A 15,648-nucleotide genomic window follows, 5' to 3' on the forward strand; every position below is an offset into this window, starting at 1 on the left:
AAATTTTTACTTGAATGTATGTTTTAACGCTCTGCATAATCATGCATTTTATGACCGTATTTTCAAAGCTGAATTTTAATCAAATAGATATTGGTTTATCTTTTCGTTATTGATTTTGCACTAAAATCCTGGTACATATAACATTCCTTATACTTTAATATACAATATCACAGGCATCTTGTATCATTCACGTTGATAATGCGAGCATAAAAATGTTTATTTGTAGATTAAGTAGACTATTAATTCTACAGGGAAATCAATAAATCCACTCAAACATAGCAGTAGCATGGCTAAAATAATACCATTATGAATAATGAGCGCACGTTACAAATAATTATATGTTTAAATTTTTATCACCTGAACTTGTGTTTTAAATTCTATGATTTTACAATTTCAGTATACACATGTAATTCATTGCTCATAGTGGCTTTATACTTCGTTTGCTATATAAGATTTCTCAAGGAAAAGATGTTGAAACATATATTGCATCAAATGTTGGCTTTATCTTTAAAATTTATGACTTCCTGGGGTCATCTCTTTCCAAACAGGTCACTTGAACCACTTAGATAGCATTTAAGGATATAAATCTGGGCCGTGTGATAGGGCGTCAGTCAAGATAATCTAAAAAAAAAAGCTATTAGATTTGAAATTCTAGCTGTATACATGTAACACATCACAATCAGTTTATACATGTTATAAATAAGCTGACGTTTTGCAATTGATTACAAACAACCATATCTTATATTAAAATATTTCATTAAGTCAAGAATGTTTCTTGGTTATACAAAAACTAGTGTTGTTATTGTCTTATTTATATCGAAAGGCATACTGTTTCAAAACATAAATAAATTAAAATAGCCTGAGGGCGTATTCCTACGAGAACTATAAGGAGAACTCAATCGCTCCAATGCACACTGGATATTCATGACTCATCGTTCAATGAAAACTTTTTTTTTTTTTTTTGAAATATTGCCAAATCATGTCCGCAGTTTTATAATGCAAACAGATTTTTTGGAGTTTTATGAAAGAATTTGGCTTAACTATCATAAAAATCAACAACGTTATCTTTCAGGTGCAGACATAGTTTCCTTTTTCAAAAAACTACTAAAATTTGTGTTTCTGCAAAGTATTACGAACAAACAACGGAAAATTGCACCTTTTTAAGGCGTTACAATTTCCCTATGTTAGAGTCTAATGAGGAAATGTTTTAAGAGATTCTCAATTTTTGGATATTCTTGTGTAAATAAAAACTAAAATTTCATTTTTGTGGTATATCTATAACACATGGCAAAATATGACTGAAACTGTTCCTTCTTCTTTCCAGCTGAATAATGAAATCGGAATATTCTGGGAGTAGCGCTAACCAGCTGTTCATAGCTACATGTATATATTGTATGGCAAAAATATTCTTAATTCAGAAGGCCGAAAATCCTGGGAAAAAGTAATAAGAATTTTCTGAAATATGCTACACATTTACACGATTGCATACAAAAGAAATTTTGTAAATCTTGTTTAAGAGGAGTGCAATGACAAAGAATTCAGTACTATTCATAGGAAACGTTGTGCCCTAAATACCTTTAAAGCTTCACAAAATTCCGTGAAGCGAATTGTGTTTTCCCCCAAAAAAACTGACTCACGAGAAGTTTATACTTATCATAAAAGGAAATTTACATTATAATTTCATTATGCAATTTTGTATAAAATATATTGATATCGTTGCATTGTCAAAAACTAGTATTTGGAAAGCTAGGGGTATATTTTCATTTTCATTTGTACTTTCATGAAAGCTTCAGATGGTCGTAAAATACTTTGTTGAATAAGTCTTTTGTGAAAACACATTTTATGCGACTTTAGATTCCCTTTTTTTTTTAGGTCACCTGAGTCACTCAGGTGACCTATTGCAATTGGTCTTCGTCCGTCGTCGTGCGTTGTGCGTCGTGCGTCTGTGCGTCGTGCGTTAACAATTTTACATTTTTGACTTCTTCTTGAAAACTACCAGGCCAATCGTTACCGTTTTTGGTGTAAAGCATCTCTATGGTAAGAAGAATCTAAATTGTGAAATTCATGGCTCTACCACCCCTGAGGTGCCACGGGCGGGGCCAAATATGCAAAAAAAGCCAAATTTTCAAAAATCTTCTTCTCTACTCCCACGCATGTGAGGAAAAAACTAAATGCATGGTTATGTTGTCCATGAAGCCCTCTACCAAAATTGTGAAATTTGTGGCCCCTGGGTCAGGGGATCAGGCTCTAGGGTGGGGCCAATGTGGCCATATAGTAAAAATGTATTAAATCTTAGAAAATCTTCTTCTCTACTACCATATACATTTGTCAAAAAGTAAATGCATGATTATGATGTCCATGAAGCCCTCAACCTAAATTGTGAAATTCATGACCCTGGGTCAGGGGTTCAGGCTCTAGGGTTGGGGCAATATGGCCATATAGTAAAAATGTATTAAATCTTAGAAAATCTTCTTCTCTATTATCATATATATTTGTCAACAACTAAATGCATGTTAATGATGTCCATGAAGCCCTCAACCTAAATTGTGAAGTTCATGACCCCTTGGTCAGGGGTTCAGGCTCTAGGGTTGGGCCAATATGGCCAAATAGTAAAAATGTATTAAATTTAGAAAATCTTCTTCTCTACCCCCATATATATTTGTTAAAAACTAAATGCATGATTATGATGTCCATGAAGCCCTCTACCAAAATTGTTAAATTCATGACCCCTGGGTCAGGGGTTCAGGCTCTAGGGTGGGGCCAATATGGCCAAATAGTAAAAATGTATTAAATCTTAGAAAATCTTCTTCTCTACTCCCATATATATTTGTTAAAAATTAAATGCATTGTTATGATGTCCATGAGGTCCTCTACCAAAATTGTGAAATTCATGACCCCTGGGGTCAGGGGTTCAGGCTCTAGGGTGGGGCCAATATGGCCATATAGTAAAAAAAATTTATATCTTAAAAAATCTTCTTCTCTACTCCCACACATGTGAGCAAAAAACTGAATACATGGTTATGATGTCCATGAGGGCCTCTACTAAAATTGTGAAATTCATGACCCCTTTGTTAGGTGTTCAGGCTCTAGGGTTGGGCCAATATGGCCATATCGTAAAAATGTTTTAAATCTTAAAAAATCTTCTCTACTCCCACACATGTGGGCCAAAAAATGAATACATGGTTATGATATCCACAATCTCGTTGACCTAAATTGTGAAATTCATGGCCCCTGAGTCAGGGGTTCAAAACATGAAGGGGGGGTGGGGGCGCAATATGGCAATATAGTGTTAATGCATATAATGTTTAAACATTTTCTTCTCTATTCTCACACATCTGTATAAAAAAAACTGACTAATAATTATGTTTACCAGGAAGTCCTCAACTGAAATTTTAATTTTCATGTCCCCTCAAGGATGGGTTTTGACTCTAGGGCAGGGCCAAAATGGATGTATAGATGTTAATGCATATTACGTTAAAAAATTATTTTCTTTACTCCAACACACCTGAAAGGAAAACTGAATTCATGATTTTGTTGACCAGATCTTTTAGTTTTTCACCAAAATTATAGGTTTCACAGTTCTTTTTGAAACGTGGTCGTCATTACAAATTTATAATTTTTCTACTCCAGTATGAAACCTAATTAATTAGATGCATATATGAGACTCCATGACAAGTTTGTGTATGGGATATATGCTACTCAGGTGACCATTAAGGCCAATTGGCCTCTTGTTTATAATTCCTAATGTAAGACTCCATGTAAGACCCCATCTTTTATGCAAATAAGTCGAATTTGATGGTCAAAAGACACAATGTTTGTAAAAAAATGTGTCGCATAACAAAACTATTTATAGCAAGATCTCATAGCAACAGTTTATATTGTATGACGATGCCTGGCAATGTTAACTGCGCAGATCTTTGTTCCTTGAGCATAACAAAAAAAAGAAACATTACATAATCTCAGCTATCAAATGAGGTCAGGGCAACATAGGGTTTTGTAGCCACGAAGAAGACTGTGAAGCAAGATATGTTGTTAACAAAAGGCCCATATGCCTTGACGGTAACCTTAGTACCATAATCCATAAATGGAAAGCATTTTATGTTTCATTTTAGAGTATAAACTATGAATCAACTCCTCTAACTGTTCCATGTACCCCCGCTTTTATTATTTGATGTTTACCAACGACAGGGAGTTACCCAAGTAGTTTAAATGATCATTTAGAAAACCCATGTTCACTATAATGTCATATTTGTCACCCCCCCCCCCCCCCAATCGAATTTAAAAGCCTCAACCCCTACCCCATGGGTAAAGAATTTCATGATTCAAGAAAAAACATAATAAGCGTGCATTTAGTTAATCTTAACTAACTGTGAAAGTACAGAATGAAATATAAACTTTTAAACGTTTTCATTATGAGGCAATATTGGCCCCACCCAAAACCCTGTAGACCCAAAGGGTCCACTACATCTTTCCCTGCTGTGCAAATAGGCAAGATAATTTTCTGAGATAAAATACATTTTCACTACATGGCCAATGTTGGCTTCACCCATTGGCCTGAACACCAATCGCAACTTCTCGGGCCCTTCCGGCAAGCTCGGAAAAACACCTCGAATGTATTAACATCACCGGATGTTAAAATTTCATACAAAATGGAGTCGCTTCCCATTAAAATAAATATCGGCTAGACAGCCTTATAAGTCGCTTCTGTGTTATATTTTAGGGTATATCATTTACTTTAATGAAGTCTAGCTTACATCTCAACAGATCGTAAAATGTGTTGTATTTATATCAAGTTTTTTAAAAAGGGGGGGTTGTCATGGACGCCTAGGTAATACATTCGAGGTGTTTTTCCGAGCTTGCCGGAAAGGCCCGAGAAGTTGCGATTGGCCTGAACACCTGCCACAGGGGTCATAAAGTTCCCAGTTTAGACAGAGTCTTCAGAAGCATCACAATCATGCGTTCAGTTTATCTCCCACAATTGTTGAAGTTAAGAAGATATTGGTCCCGCCCAAGGGCCATAACCCCCTGACCAGGGATCCATGAATTTACAATATAAGTAGAGGCGTTGTGGTCATCATAACCATACAATGCGTATATTGGAGTGGAGAAAACATTTTTACTTCATGGCTGTGTTGGTCCTGCCCAAATGGGACGATGTATCTATTTTGTAAATGTCCAACTCAACCCGTGCACGCACGGGTCAGAGTCTAGTATTTTTAAAAATGATGCCTTTGCATATTTAGTCTCTCCTATAAGGCCCCAAAGATGGAAAAGTTTTAAATTGTGCAACTTACATTTCTCTTATCCTAGAAATGCTTGATACAGTAAATGGTAACAATCGGCCTTGTAGTTTTCAAGGTGTTAAAAATGTAAAATTGTAAACGGACGACGCATGGCGATGGACAATAGCAGTATATAAATCTAGTAAGACTTAGTGTAATACATGTAGGTCACCTGACTAAGCTGACCTAAAAATCAGTCAATATATCTTTTTTTCAGTAGAGAAAAACCCCCCATAACTTTTGAAGACAATATTATTACAATTCTTTTCCGGTTTAGAGAAGATTCAACGACATTATCTAAATGTATATTCTTTTGATTTCTAAAATACCTCCTCCTTGCCCTATAATAAACATATTATCTAAGTTCCGCGCTAGCATTGCAGGGTATCTGTGGTTAAAAAAATGTTGGTCGATTTCCAAAACATGTTTCTCAGTAGTATATTTCACAGGTGTGACTCCATTTCTTGAATGGCATTAATGATGGTAATGAATATGTACATATCTGATGTTAATATACTCAAAGTGGCAGTAACCTTATATCTTTATGTGTAAAATGTTTTTGTGTTTATTCTTTGGATTAAATATGTTTTATTTCCAAAAGAAAGTATAGTTTTTCTATTGGACGTTTGACAATATATATTATAAAAAGATATCCCACGGTAAGACTTCGCATGAATAATATAAAATGACATGTTCCAAAATATTTTGATTTTTTTAATTTCAAAATTTTTATCATTTTCTTCAAGAAAATCATCTGCTCGCTAAAAAATCAGCTCCCCTGCAAAAACAGTGTTCCCAAGTCTGCTTACATCCGTTTTGTAGAGATCAAGACTGCTCACTTATAATGATGTCAAAATTACGATTTTTGTAAGTAACAAATTAGTTGTTAGGAAATGTTTGATTTTACTCTCGGTGTTATTCCTTGTCGGTCAAAAGTAAATGACATTGAACGTGAATATTTTTTTGACTAACTAACATAACTGTTGTTTGTTTTGTCTATAAAAAGCTTTCGTGTATAATATCCCTTATACCATGTATCTAAAGCCACTGTCACGATTTTGAGTTACGATACTGTACGAATTCAATAATTCGCACTTATTCGGGGTTTATCGTAGAAATAGTCGTAGGCTTCCTTCCTTAATCTCGGCAGTTCGCCAAACGCGGCGATTGTTTTGATTATGTTCAAAACAATCGTGACCTCAGTACGATTTTTAAGTAATCGTAGACTTTTGACTGCACTCGTACACATAGTCGCAATAAATCTCAGAAATCGTAGGAAACTCGCAAAACGTCGTTGAACTTTCGATGCTACAAATATCATACGATCTACCCCGAGCATTCTACGAGTTCATGCGATTGTTTCTCGAGTCTTTTCCATGTGTCCTCCGCGTAAATGGGAATGTAGTTTGATTTGATGCGAATACAATTATACGAAAACGAGCAATTAGGGGCGAGTGCAATACACTGAACATTGCGAGTGAACTATGAGTTAGTACAAATTACGAGGCTAGTTAGTGGTTGTCAATGGTATTCTTTTTTTATTACTAAGTACATCATTCAGTAATTATGTAAGTTTATTACAGAGCCATGTCTTTCGAAATTTTACAATTACTTGTAATTTCCTCATTGTAAAATAATGAATTTTGTTCTTCATTCATTTGATAAGCTTATTCAGGGAATAACGTAAGTATTACAGTTCATGACCTTTAACAATATCACGATCTTCTTGTTCGTTTATAGATACAGTAATTAAAGTCCGTCAGCAATTTATGATAACAATTTTACTCACAATTGCAAACATTGTCATTAAATGTATTTTAATGGTTATCTCACAAATTTACCTCTACGTGTACGTGTTTTCTTACATTTTTAAAATCTGTATGAATATAACTCTGATTGCATTATTCATCTTATGTTTGAAATTTAAAAAAAATATTTCCAGGTAAGTATTTTACGCAAAAATGCAATCAATAATTTGTTTAATAATCACTTTAAAAATGAAAGTCTTCTTCCATCTTACCTGCTAGTAGAAAGATCTTAAAGCGTCCGTTACTTAATCGCCGAAATTCGCACATGAATCGCCACAACTCGTCCTGTTATCGCACAAACATCGTACAATTTCGAGAAGACATTGTAGTCGAGTCGTACTAGATTAACAATTTTTTTTATATTTAAAGCACCGTCTGTAGAATTATCGCAAGACTGACAAGGCGATTAATGGTGATTTTTAACTTTTAGTAATTCGTAGGCAATCGTAGTATCAATCGTGACAGTGTGACAAGGGTTTATTGTACATACAGCAATATCACAATGTTCATGAAACGATGGCCTCGTGTTTCAACTTCAATGAACATGTCTCGTGTATTTGTAATACTAATGCAAATTAATGTACGTGTGTGTTATTTCAACGTTGGTGTACACGTGGCCAATTATTCCAATCGCTCATACAATATAATTGCTTTGATTTTGAAGATATATTCAATTGTAAATATTGATAAACACCAGTTTCAAGCCAGCAAAATTACTCCGAAACACTGATTGCATATTTACCGTCTTGATATGCAACACTAATCCCGCGTGGGTGTGTTTTAAAATAAACTTAGCTTGCTTTACTGGTATAGTGCGCATGTCTGCTTAAAATAGAAATTAGTATTTAAACAACTTCGGAACAAAAAACTTTACTGATATCATGCTGCGAGATTAACAAACTGAAAAAAGGTTTTGTTTATTATTACATTTGAGACTTTGATTTTAATTTATTTATTTTAAAGAATTAATAATTTTAAAATTAATAAAAAAAAATTTAAATCGATACAAATATGAAATCATTGCTAGGCTCAAATATGTAAGGCTTAGCGTAACTCAACTGATTCATCTTTTTTTTCATTTCAGTCGTTTACAATAGAGGCCTCCAAATTATTACTGACTGGTTTAGTGCTGATCATCTGTGCTTTCATATGTCAACTTATTGGGTTAGCTTCTCCATATTGGGTATCCTATGAAATTTTAGGAATAAAGGCACACAGTGGTTTATGGAAAACATGCACAAAGGTTAAATTACTTGACATAGATGAGTGTGCTGATTACGACTCGGAGATTATACCAGGTAAATAGCTATTTTTTATACTGTAAAACGGCGATCACTCTTACTTTATTAATTTTAACCTTTTAATGATATAAGATTGTCAGACTTGAAAACTTTGACTCGCCCTTAATATGTTACCTATCCTTTTTTCAACGTATAACACAAAGCGTTTTACTCTCTTCGACAGATTGGCTTAAAGCTGTAAGAGCAACAAGCATTTTGGGATTCGTATCACTGTTAGTTGCTCTTGTAGTGACAATTTTGAAATTGTTTTTCCTCAAAGATATGAAACCAGCTTTATTTGCCGTAATAGGCACTGCGTTCATTGGAGGTAAGAGCTACATGTACGTAGATGAAAATTTATACTAGCACTACTGCAACTTCTTTGACAATAACTTTTAAATAAATTTGATTTTCAGCTCTCTTTATATTGATATCGATTGCTGTTTATTCGTCAAAAGTTGGCGACCTCACCCTCTCTCAGATTACGTATGATTACCACTTCGCCTTTGTCTTCTGCATCATGGCGATGTTAGCAGCGGTTGCTGCTGGATCTGTGATGGTGGTGGATGCAGTTAGATCTAAAACCATTTGAAAAGGATTTATTTCATTCCTATAAAAACGTAATGAATTTCTTCTGTTCATCGTCATTCATATTTGGTTAAAGCTGCTTTTAGAGTTTGTTTAAACTTTTTTTTGCAATCCCACTGGTGAGTTCACTTATCTATTAAGGACGTTATTCGGAAAGGGAACGAGCTGAGTGTACATTTCTTCATATTTGTCAGAAAACGGCTATATGAATGCAAAATACAATGGTACATAAATGCATTTAATTTTTATGCAATATTTTTTACTAATTAATTCCGCTTTTCCATCATTTATACGTTTTTGTTTACCAAGTAAATGTAATTAAATTGCTCGCAATGTGTAATATTAAATATTTAAAAACATGTAGTCTACTGCATTATGATTTTATGTCATAGTCCTGATGTTTGTTTAGTTCAAATGATTTTTTGTTTAAAGCTGCTTGGTCCGATTATTTTTGTTATTATAGTATCAAATAATTTTCCATACAAACCATCTATCGTATAAAGTTATAGACGTTCTCATATTTACACCAGCAGAATCTGTCTCCTTCCAAAGTTAAAAATATTCAAAGTAAATAAAGATAAATTCTTTTTGGCAAACGAAAAAAACAAACCAAAATGCATAATGGTAATGTTAAGTAAAGTGGATCGTTTGGTTTCGTCCCCCGAATGATTAGGGTTATTTCACCCGCATGCTATGCATCGATTGTAAAAAGAGCCCACTTCAGAACACAGGTTTGTTTGTAATTAGCCTTAACATTAAGACCTATATTTATAGCGATGTGAAAGTCGTGAAACGACCATACCCGTCTCGACGTCAGGGGTGAATTTTAACATGAGGCGAAATAACGCGGTACCCTTTCATGTCGTATGTTTTGTGAACAAGGAGGTATAGCGCTTTTTCCCATTATTGTGCCAACACGTGTGTTTGGACGGTAAGTACCTGTTACTAAAACTAGCTTCAGGTACATAGCTGTCGCAATATGATTTTCGAAACCAAGATACACTGTACTGATTTTGGTGTCTGTAACAACTGATTTGTCATAAATTCGGGAAATTAAAGTTTGCGTATAATATTAGTTGATATTCTGAACCGTGATTAATTCAAGCAAAATATATTTATAATAGCATTGAATCATGAGTTTTTGAAAGAAATAGTCTCATAACTGCAGCGGTGTGTGCACACAAATTGAGTAACGCGCGAAATTTGTATGCACACATCGCTGCAGTTACTCTTGAATCATCAGATTTCGCGGTGGCTCAATTTTCGTTGGTATCTCTCATCCACAAATTAACATCCTCCACGAATATATAAATTTGAGATAAAAAGTCATATTTCCCTTTGTAGGTGTAATAGAATACACGAAGTTACGTATCCTTGAACCTGTAAAATTAAAGCAATCCACGAAAATTGGCCCCAACGAATTTTAATAATTCCACAGTATTTAAGAAATAAGGTATCAATTGTGGATGTATATCGGGATATAAATACGGGTTGATCACGTGACCAACCCGTATTTATACACCGATATACATCCACAATCGGGCTTTATGGGATTTGATCACCTGACCAACCCGTATTTATATCCCGATATACATCCACAATTGATATCTTATTTCTTATATTAAAATTTTACATTTGTTGCCAATCATGCCAATAACAATGCCTCATACTCATTTTTTTGTGATGACCTAGAAAGCTGCATCGATTAAGATGACGTAACAAAAATAGTTCAACAATGTTGCTAGTATTTGATTATCATGATAAATAAATATGACACTACTTTTGACACGACAACACTTTTTTCTGTAATAAAGTGAAACAGAAAAGAAAATTCACTTGTACAATTGAAAAAAAACCACGATTGAAGCTTGGCGGAATAGTACCAGTTCTGTTGAAGCCGCAGAGCGATTAATATATGAGTTATTGTCTTCTTAGGCACTTTCATGGGAAACTCTATCACAGAATCAGACTCAAGTGCATAATGATTTTTCTCCGACATTATAGAGGAAAGCAATTTTAACTTCTTGATTCTTTTTACGGAACAAAACATACAGAGACGCACAAGGAGTTAAATTAGACCGTGATCCGTGAATGCACTAGCGTTAAACACGAAAAGGTCTGTGATATTGCGTTTGCGATTTTGATTGAGGCTTTTAAAAGAGTCAGAAATGAATTTTAATTGAATTATCTCCTATGACAAATTGCGATTGTAATTTTCAAGAACGCCTTGTTACGATATCGATGTATAGTCATTTATATTCTGTTTACTGACCTATCTTTAATGAATCATTTATCCCCTGCAATTAATGTTATATTTTTTAAGAAAACGAATGACTAAAACTTCGTATAACAAAATACAGATACGTTTATTTATTAAGCCTAAACTATGTTTTCATTACGTTATCTGATACATGTAATTGTGTTTCAGCACAAGCCGGTTAGTTTGAGCACATAGAAAAAGTAGTGACCTAGATTATGCATGCGCTACTTTGACCTCTTGACCAATAACGATGTTGTGCAGGAGTAACAGCCGATTGCGCATACACTGTTATATAAGGGAAAACATTTGCAAGTGTAAATATGAGACTGTATCTTTCAAAAAATCAAGATTTAATGCTTATATTTTCTTTTTTTTTTTAACTTCTTGCCTTGTCTGCAAATGTGAATTATACCTTAAAATCCCTATCTAATCCTATGGGTAAGTTCATATTAATGGAAGAGCCACTGTAACAACCGCAAAGTTAACGTGAACTTTGATTTTCGCTTGTTACGTTGCAGTTGGCGCGTTTAACGTTTGTGAGTTTAACGTTTGTGACGTCAAACTAAAACTCGTCATTTTAACCTTTGACGCAATGTGTGTATTACAATGTTATAACTGTCGTAGCTTTCAAAACACTTTAAAAGCAAAAAATATGTGGAATGTAAATATTTGGATATATAATTGGTGTAAATAGAGTGTATAGTGTTAATGAAGATAAATGTTTATATTGGATGTGCTTATACTCAGTATGAATTAAACAAGATAATTTAAAATAAACCCAGAATATTAGATGCATATAACTTCATCTCTCAATTCTTTTCATGTTTCAATTTAAGTGAAAAAAAAATTAGTATTTGGTGGATTTGATCCAGCGACCACAAAATCAAAAGGAACTCCGCGTTATCACTTGGCCACGCATCTAAAATTTTCAGAAGATGCATTTTCAATATATATAATTCATATGGCTATAAACATGATTGTATTAGAAAAGACACTAATTGAAATATTTGTCTAATTTTCAGTACAAAGACCATGTTAAAACAAAACTTATACAATGTAAACTACAATACCTGTAGAATATAATATTAATCCTATTTCTTTGGTTTAAAGTGGTTCAAATAGTCAAATTTTTGTTAAATGTCGACTTTGCTTATTTTGCATATTCACAGAGCAGGGGTATCACTTGTCATCAATGGCTCACAGATATCTTGTTTATCCTATACTAGCTACCCTCCTATATATCCCTAACAAATCCTGAATATTTTAATGATGTCATGTAAAAGTAAAAGTTTCGTATAAAATCCAAGGGGGGGGGGGTCTCTGGTAGAAAGCATGACGGGTAGGGATTTTCCTGCTATTTTATGTAGTATACATGAAAATTATTTTTTTTAATTCTCTATTGCATAACATAGTTGTTTATCTCTCTAATACATGAAAAAAGTATGTAGAACATTTTTTAAAATTTTTTTGTGACACCCTAAAATAAAGGGAGGTTACTCCAAAACATCCGGATTTTAAGCGTGCAGAATTTCATGATTTTTTTGACGGGAAATAAAGCTCTTTGTAAGGCTAGCGAATGTACCCTGGAAACACAATAAAACGATGCCTTAGCTAAAATTCAGTCGGGATTTCCTAAATCAGTTTTCAAATTTCTACCCAATTGTTATTCAATTTAACAAAACTTAAATGATTAAATACTAAAACACTTATAGTATTAAACTAATTATATTGACATTCTGGTGGCATAAAATATATATGATGTCAATGGTTAAAATTTTTAGATATGGTGTCTTTTATCGTTTTTAAGCATTTAAAAAAAAAAATTTGTAGTGTGTGCCATATGTTTTAAATTGAGATTAAACCAACAGAATATATTCAAAATTAAGATGACTAATAAATAAAGTCTGATCTTTAAATATTATAGTACTGCCAAAAATATTTTATTGAAAAACAAAATCTGAAAAATTAAGTCCAAATTTCCAGTTTTGCTACAAGCCCAATTTTGTTTGACACTAATTCCATAATAAAGTTAATATATTGAATGTTATCTCAATATTTATTCTTTTCATTTTACTTTTTGTGTTTGGAACAAATTTTACTCATGACATTGCATGAGCTTTAAAACAATCCGAAATTGAGAACTCAAACCCTATCAGTCAACAACGTTCTCAACCTATTTTCAATACATGAGACGTGGAAAGACGAGAAGGAAGATATTGATGTACTTAATTTAGTTAAATTCTAATAGTAAATGTGCTCGGATTCAAATCAAAAAGGTAAAAGTTTTACAAAACACATTCACATTTATAAAATATATTAAGTTCTCCAAGAATATCTCTAAGAAAGGAGGCCAAAAATGCATGTAAATTAATTTCCGTATCAATACCGGACCGCTCCCAAGTACTGGCTAGATGCGTCTATTAAAGGACAAAGCTAAGCATGATAACAATGGTTTTTATTCATAATTGATAATTTTCAAAATAGACCATTACTGCATATAGCATTATTCTACGCATATTTATGAAATAATTAACCTCTGTCTGCTCGAAATCGAACCATTCATTTTTGTACAGTAAAACATCACATAACAAATAGGTATGTTGCTCTCTGCCACTTTTGTGACTTTATTGTTTAACCAAATTCGGTTTGAAATAATCAGAAAAATGACAAAAGATGATTATATAACAATAATTAATAGTTTTATAAAACTAATTATTAAATTTAATCATAATTATTAAAATTATGAATATTTCATTCTTTATGCCATAATATTTTACAACTAAAATAATCCATAACTCCCATTACTGATGTAATCAATGATGTGATTGATTAGATCATTTATGCAAAACATAATCCTTGTGGTCTGAAAGCGCCATGCTTAATAAAGAAAAAAGAAAATACACAACGATTATTCTTTTTTATATACAGTCATGTTCATGAAAAAGGAAGGTGGAGGTGGTTTACAGATCGCTTTAAAATTTTCAATGCTTAGCTATCGGCGTCCTGAAAGAAAGTGAGAAGCCACGCTATTAAAATGACACTCCCAAGATTTTACCGCGGAATAAATTCATTGGTTACATCCGGCGACGGTGATTTTGTATCCATATATGAAGATGCTGTATAACTTTGACAATACCACAGGAAAGATAACTCTCGCGAACTTAACCGAAATTATCAATATGCATAAAATATTTTAAGAAATCTTAAAAATCATTTATTTGCGAAAAAATGATGGACAGCATAGTAAGATCATGGCAAAGCACATTCATGTGAAAGATGTAAGGTCTAAGGTGTCAACCGTGCTTTCAAAAAACAAAATGGGACGTGGCAGGTTAATTATTATACTAAGATATCAAGTGTATTGGAGGATAATAAGTGATGCATAATTACTTCTATTATCTATAATCTGTAAGTTTTCGTAAGAAATAGAGGGGATTATACTCAGTCGATGTAAATATATCATTATAGAAACGGGCATCGTCTAGCAGACGATATCCTGAATATTTGTTTGCCATAATTAAGGGGATACTTATTTAATCACATTTGCCATAATAAAAGGGATACTTATTAAATCACATACTGCACCTATTTCCTAGAAGAGTTAGATCTGAATAATGAAAACATAAATTTTAATGAAATTATCAACAATAAAAACTGTTAATAACAAATAATCCGTGTGGTTCAATATACAAAACACAATACACGATAGGAAAAGCTAGCAGTTGGGTATGTAAACAATTTACCTTGCACAAGAAACTCGTCACTTTTACAGGTGGCAGTTGGGTATGTAAACAATTTACCTTGCACAAGAAACTCGTCACTTTTACAGGTGTAATAGACAATAACAAAAATACAGATGCATAAGTACACGTCACATGCATTGTTTCTTCGCGTATTTCATAGAAATCACAATGTTAAATGTATATGTAGGGTGAGATATGATTGAAAAAATGACAATAACAAACTGTCAACCATCTCAAAAATCCATAGACAAAGTACACATACAAAGCAGAGCAACACGAACCTCCATATAGATAGAGGTACATTGTAGGGTCAGGGAAAAATGTCGTAATTAGGGGAAAATATCATGATCAGGAAAAACGTGAACAATTCGGTTTTCAATTAATAGTCGAGTGCAGAGCACCCACGGACCTCTGGAAAACCTCAGAGGAAGGACCAGGCCCGGGGGCCATAAAAGACAAGCTCACTTTTGATCTCAGTCTCACTTTTACCAAAGGAACATATAGTGGAAAATTGAGACTGAGATCAAAAGTGAGCTTGTCTAACTTTTATGGCACTGGGGCCAGGTGCCTACGAGGAGTGAGCATCCTTTGCTGACGGGTTACATCCGCCGTGTGCTCTTTGTCATGATCAGGGAAAAACAGGAAAAGTCCGTAGACAATCAGGTGGTTAATTATTCTAACAGTTAG

General features: G+C 33.5%; 1 non-coding gene across 1 annotated transcript; it reads left to right on the forward strand.

Annotated features, from left to right (window-relative positions):
• Window positions 1–7,915: 7,915 nt before the first annotated feature.
• LOC105318833 (uncharacterized) lies at window positions 7,916–9,317 on the forward strand. The gene is made up of 4 exons (XR_004601521.2): window positions 7,916–8,000; window positions 8,175–8,388; window positions 8,555–8,698; window positions 8,787–9,317. It is a non-coding gene; the product is annotated as an uncharacterized protein (transcript).
• The last annotated feature ends 6,331 nt before the right edge of the window (window positions 9,318–15,648 follow it).

The sequence above is a fragment of the Magallana gigas genome, chromosome 5 (assembly GCF_963853765.1).
Source record: "Magallana gigas chromosome 5, xbMagGiga1.1, whole genome shotgun sequence".
Classification (NCBI taxonomy): Eukaryota; Metazoa; Mollusca; class Bivalvia; order Ostreida; family Ostreidae; genus Magallana; species Magallana gigas.